Genomic DNA, 10,209 nt, shown 5'->3' with positions numbered 1-10,209 from the left:
AGGATATGGATTTTAAAAATTGTTGAGAAATCCCTATAGCAATATCGGAGCACAGCACCATGTTCAGTATATCCTGATGAGACACATCCCACAAAAATTGTCCCCGGTTTTTCTTTCAATTGAGAAGCATTAGACTACTACTGAAATGTTTGCTGAATCAAGAATACACCAAGGACATAGAACTGATGAACTCTTGATGACTTTAGGACAAAAACCTAGGCTTAAAATTCTTACTTAGAGAATTTGTTGGAATTTGTTGGAAAAAAGGAGCTCTTCTTCTTCTTTGACACTACAATCTCGAGAGGGATCTCGGCCAGCCTTTTCTGGCTTTCTGTGGCTTGATTTTACCCGTAGCAAAGTATTCAGTCCAGCGTACGGGGAGGTGGTCTCTGGATGAGATTTGAATCCCGGCTCTGACGTGTGAAGACCGGCTGTCACCTCGGCCACCGGACCACCCCAAAGTACAATATAGCTCCTTTTAAAAAGATCCGTAGCTTTTAGTACAACAAATACTAACATCTTTAGCTGTAAAATCGCTCTAACCTCAAAATACCACTATTCAATGACTCAAGGCTTCAAGGCTGGCGAAACAAATCGCTCTCCAATGGATAGTTTATCCGCAGCAATAGTTGCCGATGATAGGCCGCTTAGATCACACACAGGCACATCCAAACCCACAAAATGGTCGTCTATCTCTGAAAGAAATCGCAAAGGTTTGCCATTCTTTTTCCTATCAATAAATGGCAATAACCATAATCGTGAACGCAACCATCAGTGTTCGGAATGGAAATGGACGTGTGAGTAGGTAAGTCCTCCACATCCCAACTCTGAATGGATTTGCAGACTAACCTCAACATAAAGCCACAATCGTTGATAGTAAAAAACTTTCCATTTGTATTCCATCTTATTCTATTCTACGCTCAAGATTTTCCTATAACCCGTAACCACCCCTCACACGTGTATCGATGACGCAATGAAATGGGACCTGCCTCTCAAACGCTGACGCGGTGCGAAAATGTATGCGAATTTCCGTAACAGCATTGCTCCCGGTGGGATTTTAAGGTACCGACTGACAAAAGGATGCGAAAACAACGCACACACACACACGTTCCCGGTCGGGTTAAGAAAATCAGCATCTTGCTTCCGGGTACGAGAAGCAAACTCAGCGAGACTCTTCGCCACTTCACCCATCAGGTCGTCAACGCCGGCAGCTAGCAGAGTCCGGATGTCTCTTCGGTTGGCAAAATTTATCCAGCGACCGGAACGACGGGTTTTCGCATAAATGCGCGTGGACGTGGACACGGACACACACACGTACACGGTTCGAAAGACAACGGGTTGAGCGTATGCGAAAATGTCCTCCTAAGTGAAGGAACCTGTTGAGATTTGAAATTCCCACAACGATCCCATCGTCGAACGAGGCCTTCGTCGGTCATGTGGGGATGGAAAGGCGGTTCAGAATGTTCGAAACGTTCGAGCAACGCGCTGGTAGTAAATTATCATCTTCACCGCATCGCAGTTTTCAAGGTGCCCAAGTTGAGCTAGGAAACATTTTAACGGGGTACGAATCAAACCTGGCCGTTGTAAGTAGATTCGTGGTGAAGACGGTAACGCATACCCGATTGGAATATTGATACCCTTGGCGTGAAGAAGTGGCGAAAATATGTGGGCGGTGGATGTTAGAGTATTCTGGTTGATAAATAAGATTTTGGCGATTTATCGATAAAATTTGATGGGATTTTTCCAACCAAATAAAGTTGCTTTAACTGAAGCTACAGAAAGCACTGGCAAGAGATTTACTGGATGCGCCAGAATTCACACACATTCACTCTTCAATAAAGATGAAAACTGCGAATGCCAGACACCCGAGAATGGTGCTGCACCTTACACAGTAACAGATGCTGATGGAGAAATGTGAGCTTTCATTGTTCCAATCCACAGCTTTACACAGGTGACAATCTGTTCGACGTGGACATCTTGGAGGAAGAGATCTGCTTGACGTTGAATAGCAGAAAGACTGGTGGGGGTCCTGGACCTTTTTGTCCCCTTGTCCTAGGAAGATAGCCGTCAATTGGGCTTATGAGTGAAGAAAATCCAGGAAAATTGCTCAGGCGGCAAACTGTTCGACAAAGAGATCTACTGGACGTTGACGTTCCTTGTCGCAGGAAGATAGCCGTCAATTCTATGTCTCACGCTATAATTTCAAGGAAGATTCATCTAAGCTGATCTTACCGAACTTCAAAGTATGATCACGACCAAGGAGTTTCATTAGAAGAAAATTATTTCTACGGACTAGATCTGAACTCTGATCTGATGGGGGTCTGGTGGCCGAGGTGACAACGGCGCCGGTCTTCATACGGCAGGACCGGGGTTCAAATCCCATCCAGACCGTCTCCCCGTACGTAGGGCTGACTACTTTGCTACGGGTAAAATTAAGTCACAGACAGCCAGAAATGGCAGGCAGGCTGAGACCTTTCGAGGTTGTAGTGCCACCGAAGAAGAAGAAGATCTGAACTCAGCAAAAAACTCACTCGTCAGCCGTCTTGACAATCTCTTTTAGTTCCTCGGCAGACCTCAGCCAGTGGCAAAATGTTCAATTAGTTTTAATGCTAAAATGGAAGAACTGTTGCTTTCCAAAGTCGTGGGAGTAGAATGTACAACATCCACCGTTAAATTGACAATGTCTAAGACCTGAAGATCTTGCCACGGTTGGGAAGCTTTGCAGGGAATCAATGCTTTTTTAAAGGATGTCTAGCCTTCAGAGGTTCTTTGCCCTTTTCTTTCTTCATCGACCTCCTAAGGTCATGCCTGCCATTTCTGGCTTACTGGACTGAATGATAACCACGTAGTTGGATGGCATTTGAACTCCGGTCCTGCCGTATGAAGACCTGCATCGTTATCGCTGTTGTTGTTGTTGTTTGAATATGTTTGAGGAAAAGGAAAGGTTTAACTTTAGTAATAAAATTTCTACTCTCTTCTTACGATCAAACTATTAAAAAGATAAAAACATTCCTCGAAACATACATAAAAAAGGCCAAACTTGGACTTGGATAAGAAACCACAACTTTACAAAAACCATTTCCCACAAGGAACATTAGCAGCGCCGCGCTTCACCACTATGCCAGCTTCCTAACCCCTTCGTAACTGTCATTTAACCTTCGTTCGTCCATTGTTTAGACATTTTCACGGCTTCAACGAGCTAAAACTTTATCCACCTTAAAAATCTGTTCTCACCGAAGAACATTCAGTTATTCGTTTCTTTTCTTCCTTCTATCTCTGGCAGCGTAACACCCCAGCAACGACTCGCCCAGAAGTCTTCCTTTGGCTAAAAAACTTTTAAAAAGACATAAAACTTCAAATGGCTTAAGAGACGTCGTTGCTTCCACTACTACTAGCACTACTGCCACCACCGATTTGGTGTTCTACGTCGGATGTCCAGTAGGAAAAGAGTTACGAAAAGTTCCGTTCGTAGAATTAGTTAACCGAGAAATAAATCGCTTGCCGCACGAGAACGAGAAATCTCGATTTAATTAGACGAACCCACTCGTCAAAAAGTCGTTTCCGGTTCTAATTGAGGCTGACAAGGGCGAAGAAAAAAAAATTAGTCTAACCTCCGTACCGAACTTGGTAAAGTTTTCCCATCCCGCCATGCTGGACCTAAATCCCACCGGTGGTGTTTTCTTAATTTTTCCTTTTGTCCTTTCTTCAAAGCTCCCTGGAGAAAACCTCCGGTCGGGTGGCTATTACGACAGAAAAAGGGTTGAATGGGTGAAATAGAGGAGAGAGAGAAAGGGAGGGAGCAACAAAAAAATGCTGCCAACAAAATCACAAATTATGGCACGCGCTGAGTGAACCTGATTGGTCCTGGCTTGGCCAGGGAAGGTTTTTTTTCTAATCTTCCCTGGGTAAGTGGAGCGAGAGAGAGGGCGAAAAAAAAAGATAGAAAAACGTGTTAATTGGGCATCAAAATTGTAATCAGCCTAAGAAGTCACACTTTTTTTCCTTTGGCCTAGGGCGCTACGCCATTTTTTATTTATTGTGACTTCTAATAAGTTCTAAAGCAGAAAGCTGTTAGCAAGGGCGAGGATAACCTTACAAATTATGCCAGATTTTAGACCAGATTAAGCATGTCGGCATGTCCGCTTTTCCGGCATCTTGAATTGAATCATCCATCCATCAATCATTCACTTTAGGCTACCGGCTTCATCCTCCAAATTATCGAACCCGCTTTCCTCGGTCTGGGCTCGGACACATCGTTCACTGACCCGACCGTCATCCATTATCGACCGGTTCGGAGGCTAGAATCGGCCCACCGTCAGCGCCAAAGTTCACCCTACTGGATCATCAATGCAACGTCAGATTTAACTTGTAAATAATTAATCGAGTGATATGAATCCCAAATTAAGTGAATGCTGATTTGTGTGCATGCATGGTTAGGCAGCCCGGGCATCCCCCATCTTCTGTGCCAGGGATGTACATGAAGTTCCCAAGCGCCATCCTACCGACCTTTTCCCGAGCAAAACTTCGCTCTTTGTTATTTATCTTGCACGGTGAACTCCGTAACTCACACACACACACACACGCTCGCGCCTTGTTCGTTAATCCTGGGCAGAGAGTACTCGGGACAGTCGGCCCCCAGCATATGAAACCGCATAATCATAATCATAACTTTGTCCGTGTAGAATCCGCGCCTGACCGGAGTAAACGCGCCCGGTCGCAGAGATTCTTCCTGCCGGGCCTACGCGAAAGCATTTTCATTAATCTCGTACGGTATGTTGTACGGTGGTGGTTCCTACACGTCGTATGGTACGCCCGGCACGCTTCCTTGTCCATCTGCTAAACGTGAACCTCGAGTGGAGTAATGATAAATTATGAAATAAATTATATATACACACAACGAGTGTAGAGAGCGAACCAGGCAAGTGTACGCGGTGTAAGTTTATACACAGTACGCGGAATCCGGGACAAAGACCACGGCGAAGGAACCAGCGAGGAAAGAAAACTTTTTCCCGTGTTTGACAAAAATGTTTTGGACCAAACGGCAGGATAACCAGCCCCACAGCCCAACTCGGCTGCTGCTACTGCCATTGGCATTTATCTGAGATGGTTTAGTGTCGTTTGTCGGGCGGTAATGTTTAGCCTTACCTTACTCGGCGTACAGGTACCTGTATGCTTGATGTTGCCGGGAATCATAAATTCGCATGAAAAACTTATAATTAAGTTAGAGTGGTCTACTCCAGACATGGACCGGCTAAGACTTGGGCTGAATTTAATTGAATAAGCATGTTTCTTCCGGATACGTTCCTTGTCCGGGGCACTTCCGGCTAGCTTCATGGGTAGCTACTTTATCGTTGTACCCGTGTAGGTTGTGTCCCGTTTGTGGTGTGTATGTTTCAGGAGAGTTTCACAAGAAACCGTACAAGCTAGGCCAGTAGTTATGGAAGAGTTTAGAAGTCCTTTTATACGGTTGCTTAGCCACGTACGGGAGTAGTTTTGGGATATCACATTTCTTGATAGAAAATAAAGGATTTTCATCCCTTATCATTTGTCACTATTTTTAAAGATTTCTTTAGTATGTTAGTTCCATCACACTCATCTTGATTCAAATTCTTTCATGTTCTTTCCACAAATATATAGCAAAATAAATATGTAAGCTACTCACCTTTTCGAAATGTTTGAGCTCAAAGCGCCTTAAAGTATGCAATCACTACTCTGAGTAGCTCACTTTTATTGATTAACGTGGCAGAGAGCTGGAAAACCGTTGCTGAATTATACGTAACTGAAAAGAAATTATAAAGAAATTTTAATTCATGCTTATTTTCAGCAACAACTAGTAATGAAAAGGCAATAAGCTATTTTAATTACAAACATTTTTAAATTTCATTTCTTTTACTGAGTTTCATTTATTTATTTTACAAAATAGTTTACTGTGTTGATGTGTTGTGTTTAAAATGGTATCAGATTTAAAAGAGCATAACATTTAATTTAATTTAATTATATACTAAAAATAGATATAACAACAACTGCTAAATAGCCTTGTCAATCATTTTGGAAAACGAAGCGCCCAAATGTATGCAATAATAATTTTTTAAGTATGTTTTGCTATTCAGTACTTACCATTTTATAATGTTTCATGCATTTAAGCGTACTACGAATTAACTCCACGTTTCTTTTCAAGAATCAACCTCCGTTCGATATAGCTTTCGACACTGCTGTTCAAGGGTGTCTTTATTATGAAAACCCCTCTATTTTCAGATTTGCTGTTTATAGTTTTTATAATATGTAGTAAGTTAAAAAAACCTTTTTGAAATATAGATGGCTTGTCATTACAATAAAACCTTCATAAGAATATGAACTCCATGAACGAAACGATAGAACGAAAGATCTTAAACGCCTTAAAGTATGCAAATATAGGTTAAGAAGGACTTCTTCGTTAGTTTTTCTTTTGATGCTAATGTGATACTGTTTTGGGACCTTGTTTATCGTCATTGGAATACTCTTAAATGCATCCAATCAAGAAACAAACCTCCGATGAGTTGTGAAGAAGCGTAATACACCAAACCAGCTCCTTAACGGAGCTCACCGAAATGCGGAACTCAGAACAGCAACTGGACAAATAAATTGCACGCTAATTTTCCTCCCGTAACTAAACTTTGCCAAATAAAACACACACACCACAGCTCGCGCACCGGAGACCGAAGATGGACTTCACATATTCATATTTGTTGACTCTAACCACCATGACCTGCTACCGGAGATTAATCGATTCATCTTCGTCTGCATGTATGCTGTCAGGCGAGCTATGAGTACATGAGCCATTGGTATCACCATTGGTATTGGTATGGTTTTTTATATTCACCACCGTCCTTCACAAACATCTTACGTCAGAAAGTACTCCAATGCGTACCCGTTTGATGGAAAATGGTAATGAAAATGATGCCCAACCATTACCGTCCAGCTACCGAGAAACGGGAGCAGCTCCGTACCGGAACGTTGTCCGAAGGAAGCACCCAGGGGACTCACTTATCATAAGAAAAAATGCTTGATACCATCCTTAGAACCATCCCAGGCAGACCAGGACTGTAAAGTAATCGGGAACCTGAATTACGCAACGCGCGCGGCCCGTAGGTATGTTGTCTTCGTTCTTGGACATATGTGATAATACCACCGAGGAAGAATTATGAGCTGACGTCCATTTGTGGCGGTGGTGGAACGGGAACTCAAAAGTCTGACAGTTTTCTCGGTCAAGCTTGATTAAAAGTAAACGAATCGGGTAAGGTCGTTCGGTGGAAAAGAGGATCCAGCAGCATCTTACTGGCCGTTGGATATTGGTACGCTTTTGTGGCACGTCCCACCGGGACTGGACGATGATTATAAACGCTATCAAAAGTGTGCTGGACAAACGAACAAAATTGAACCATTTTTCAACGCTGACAGATACAATTCAATATAGGAGAAGAATTTTAAAGAGTGGTGTAAGGCTCAGACTCTCGCACACACTTTTCCAGCAATCCCACCCTTACACACTTTTCCAGCAATCCAATAAATGTTGATCGAAAAGGAACTTCTTTGGCCCTTAAAATTCTTATCGACAGCTTATCACGTCGGATTCGTACGGAACGTCAGTTGTCAATTACTATCACTTACTTTCCACCTAATTGAAAAACCACTCGAGGAGATTTTTTGCTTCAATTTACTTGCCTCTTTCATCGAAAAGGGCAAGGAATGATTGTTATTTTTAATACACGAATTGCATGAGCAAGTGTGATAATGTGACGGTAATAAAATTTACATACAAAGATACAATCAGCTCATCATTCAGTGTCCGAGTGAATGGCGGATGGACGTTTGTTCACTATGGAAAAATTTATATTTTTATGGACAGAATAAATTTATCAATAATTTAATTAAGTATCATAAAATTCAGTCAATATTTTTAAACATCATTTACTCCGCTTATGGTGTTGATTTATACAGGATAAAAATATAATTATTTACTCTTACCATCTTTCAATCCTCATTCTTCAGGCCTTTTTGTGATTTAAAATAAAAGGTCAACCAACAGTAGTTTTACAACCGTACCAAACAAAGATTACACTCGCTTGACACGCGCCCAACACGCAAACCTGGACATGCATTTTTGTTTCAGCTAAATTGAGTTTTTCACACCTTCTCTACAACGACAGCACTCGACCCTAATGAGGCCCTCCCCCCATTAAAGCCACACACTGTGCGCTGGGAGTTCCCCGGCACCGATATCGATGCAAATGAGGCATCAACTAACGGCCTTTGATGAGGCAACGGATCGATTGGGCTCGGCGGCGTCGGACGCACCAAGCCCGAAAGCAAAGCTCCAGCATGTTCACCCATAAAACACTGTCACCTTACACCGACAATGTGCATAAATTAAGGTGGCAAACAATAGGTGTAAATAATGTTCTTGTTGCGAACCCATCCGCAGTCAACAGGCGGAGACTTGACCATCGGGAATGATTAGAAGAACACGAACCTTCGGACACCTCGGTTCGAGAGTGAGCAAGCATAAATTGCGCCAAAGGGGAAATAAACCGAATCCTGTCACTCAACTCGGTCATAAATTACCAAACACCCGAGCAACGCTGAGTGTGGTGACAAAGTGCACCATGGTCAAATGTGTGCGTCCAGGTGTGTGTGCGTCCCTCCAGGAAGACATTGGGCACGCATCGAAAGGATATGCATGACTGAGGCGAACTCCAGCTGAGGGACGCTGTCGTGCGTTGCGCCACTATCGGCGCTATCTTGCCGTGGCCATTTAGCATGGGTGTGAAAATGGTGGATTTAATTCAGCGTAAATTTTGTTATTATTGTAATTAAATGTCAATTAATTATGCAAATGAATGAGTAGTGGTTGTGGCCTACGGGTCATACCGGAATGGTAGTAGGGATCTGAGGAATCCGGCCAGAAGGGAATGAATGTAATGAAAGAATGTAGGTAAGTTATGATTTGATGTACTTCAGGAGTTATGGAACGGAACGTAATCAGCCTTTGAATACCGAAATTAATTGCCACAATAAATTGTTTACTAAGAGAGGTCAACCAACTGTCAATTTAAATTGTCATCCGTCATTAGCGACATCTAGCGGAAAACAAAATAAGCAAAATGACCTCCCAGTATCTTCTCAATAATTTCGTTTTATTTCCAGTAAGTTATGTTTAAGAAGTTGTTAAGCAAATCCTTACGAACGACAGTTCAGTCATGCCGAGTGCCATCGAACCTGTGCAAAGTAAGCTGCAACATCGGCGCACTCTATCTGCTACCGTCACGCCACACCAAGTGTGGCTGGTGTTAAAAATGGGAGGAGCCTTGCGAAACCACCCCACTGATGAATCCTTATTTATTCATCTATCTAGCCCGCACACGTTCGTACAGTTCCTTCGTCGGTCTGCCCGTGCTCGTAGTACGACTTGCTCCCGGACACACAGCGTGGATGGATGTTACTCTCCCGAGATATGAACTTTTCTCATCTGAGTTTAGATAGCAGTTTGGGCCAGGAAACCGTCAAGTGAAGAAAAAACCATACCAAGCATTCAGCAGCTCAAAATCCTGGCGCAGGACGAACGTTGGAAGGAATTTAAAGTTTTTGTTTTAGTTCCGTTGGTTTAAAGCACCTAGCACAAACAAATGCTCTTTAACATAAAAAGTCACTAACCTTAGAAAAAAAAACTAAACCCGATGCTTGAAGAAGTGCCTCCGACGAAAAAAAAAGCCGAAAATCAATTATAATGCTTTTGATGTTTGATTTATTTGTATTTCGATATTCCATTATTCAGATTTCGGAGAAGGCAGGTCGTTCTAACCCACGTAGCTTTAGTACAAGTAGCAGGCCCCGAGGAATCGACCGTGCCGTGGCTTGTCTTGTTGCCCATACGTAAAATGGAATATGAATACGAATGAATCGTAGAATCGAATTTGTAACCGTATTAAATTTTGCCCGCAACATAACTCGGTCCTCGGCCCGATGCCCGATTCGTAGCGTTGAAGCCCTCCGAACCCGATCCTCCCGAGGTGTCCCACAGGAGTTAGGACAGAATTTGTGTGCATTTTAAGTGAATTTCTGTAGCGAAAGATTTGTCTACTACGGTTTGCTGGTCAGATAACTCACTTACAAGCCTGTGTGTGTGTGTGTTTTTTTTGTGTTTGCTAGGCATGTTCCTTTACTTCCTAACTG

This window comes from Anopheles stephensi, chromosome 2, assembly GCF_013141755.1.
Source record: "Anopheles stephensi strain Indian chromosome 2, UCI_ANSTEP_V1.0, whole genome shotgun sequence".
NCBI classification, from domain to species: Eukaryota; Metazoa; Arthropoda; class Insecta; order Diptera; family Culicidae; genus Anopheles; species Anopheles stephensi.
The sequence above is the reverse complement of the archived record's forward strand: the minus strand, read 5'-3'. Positions refer to the sequence as shown.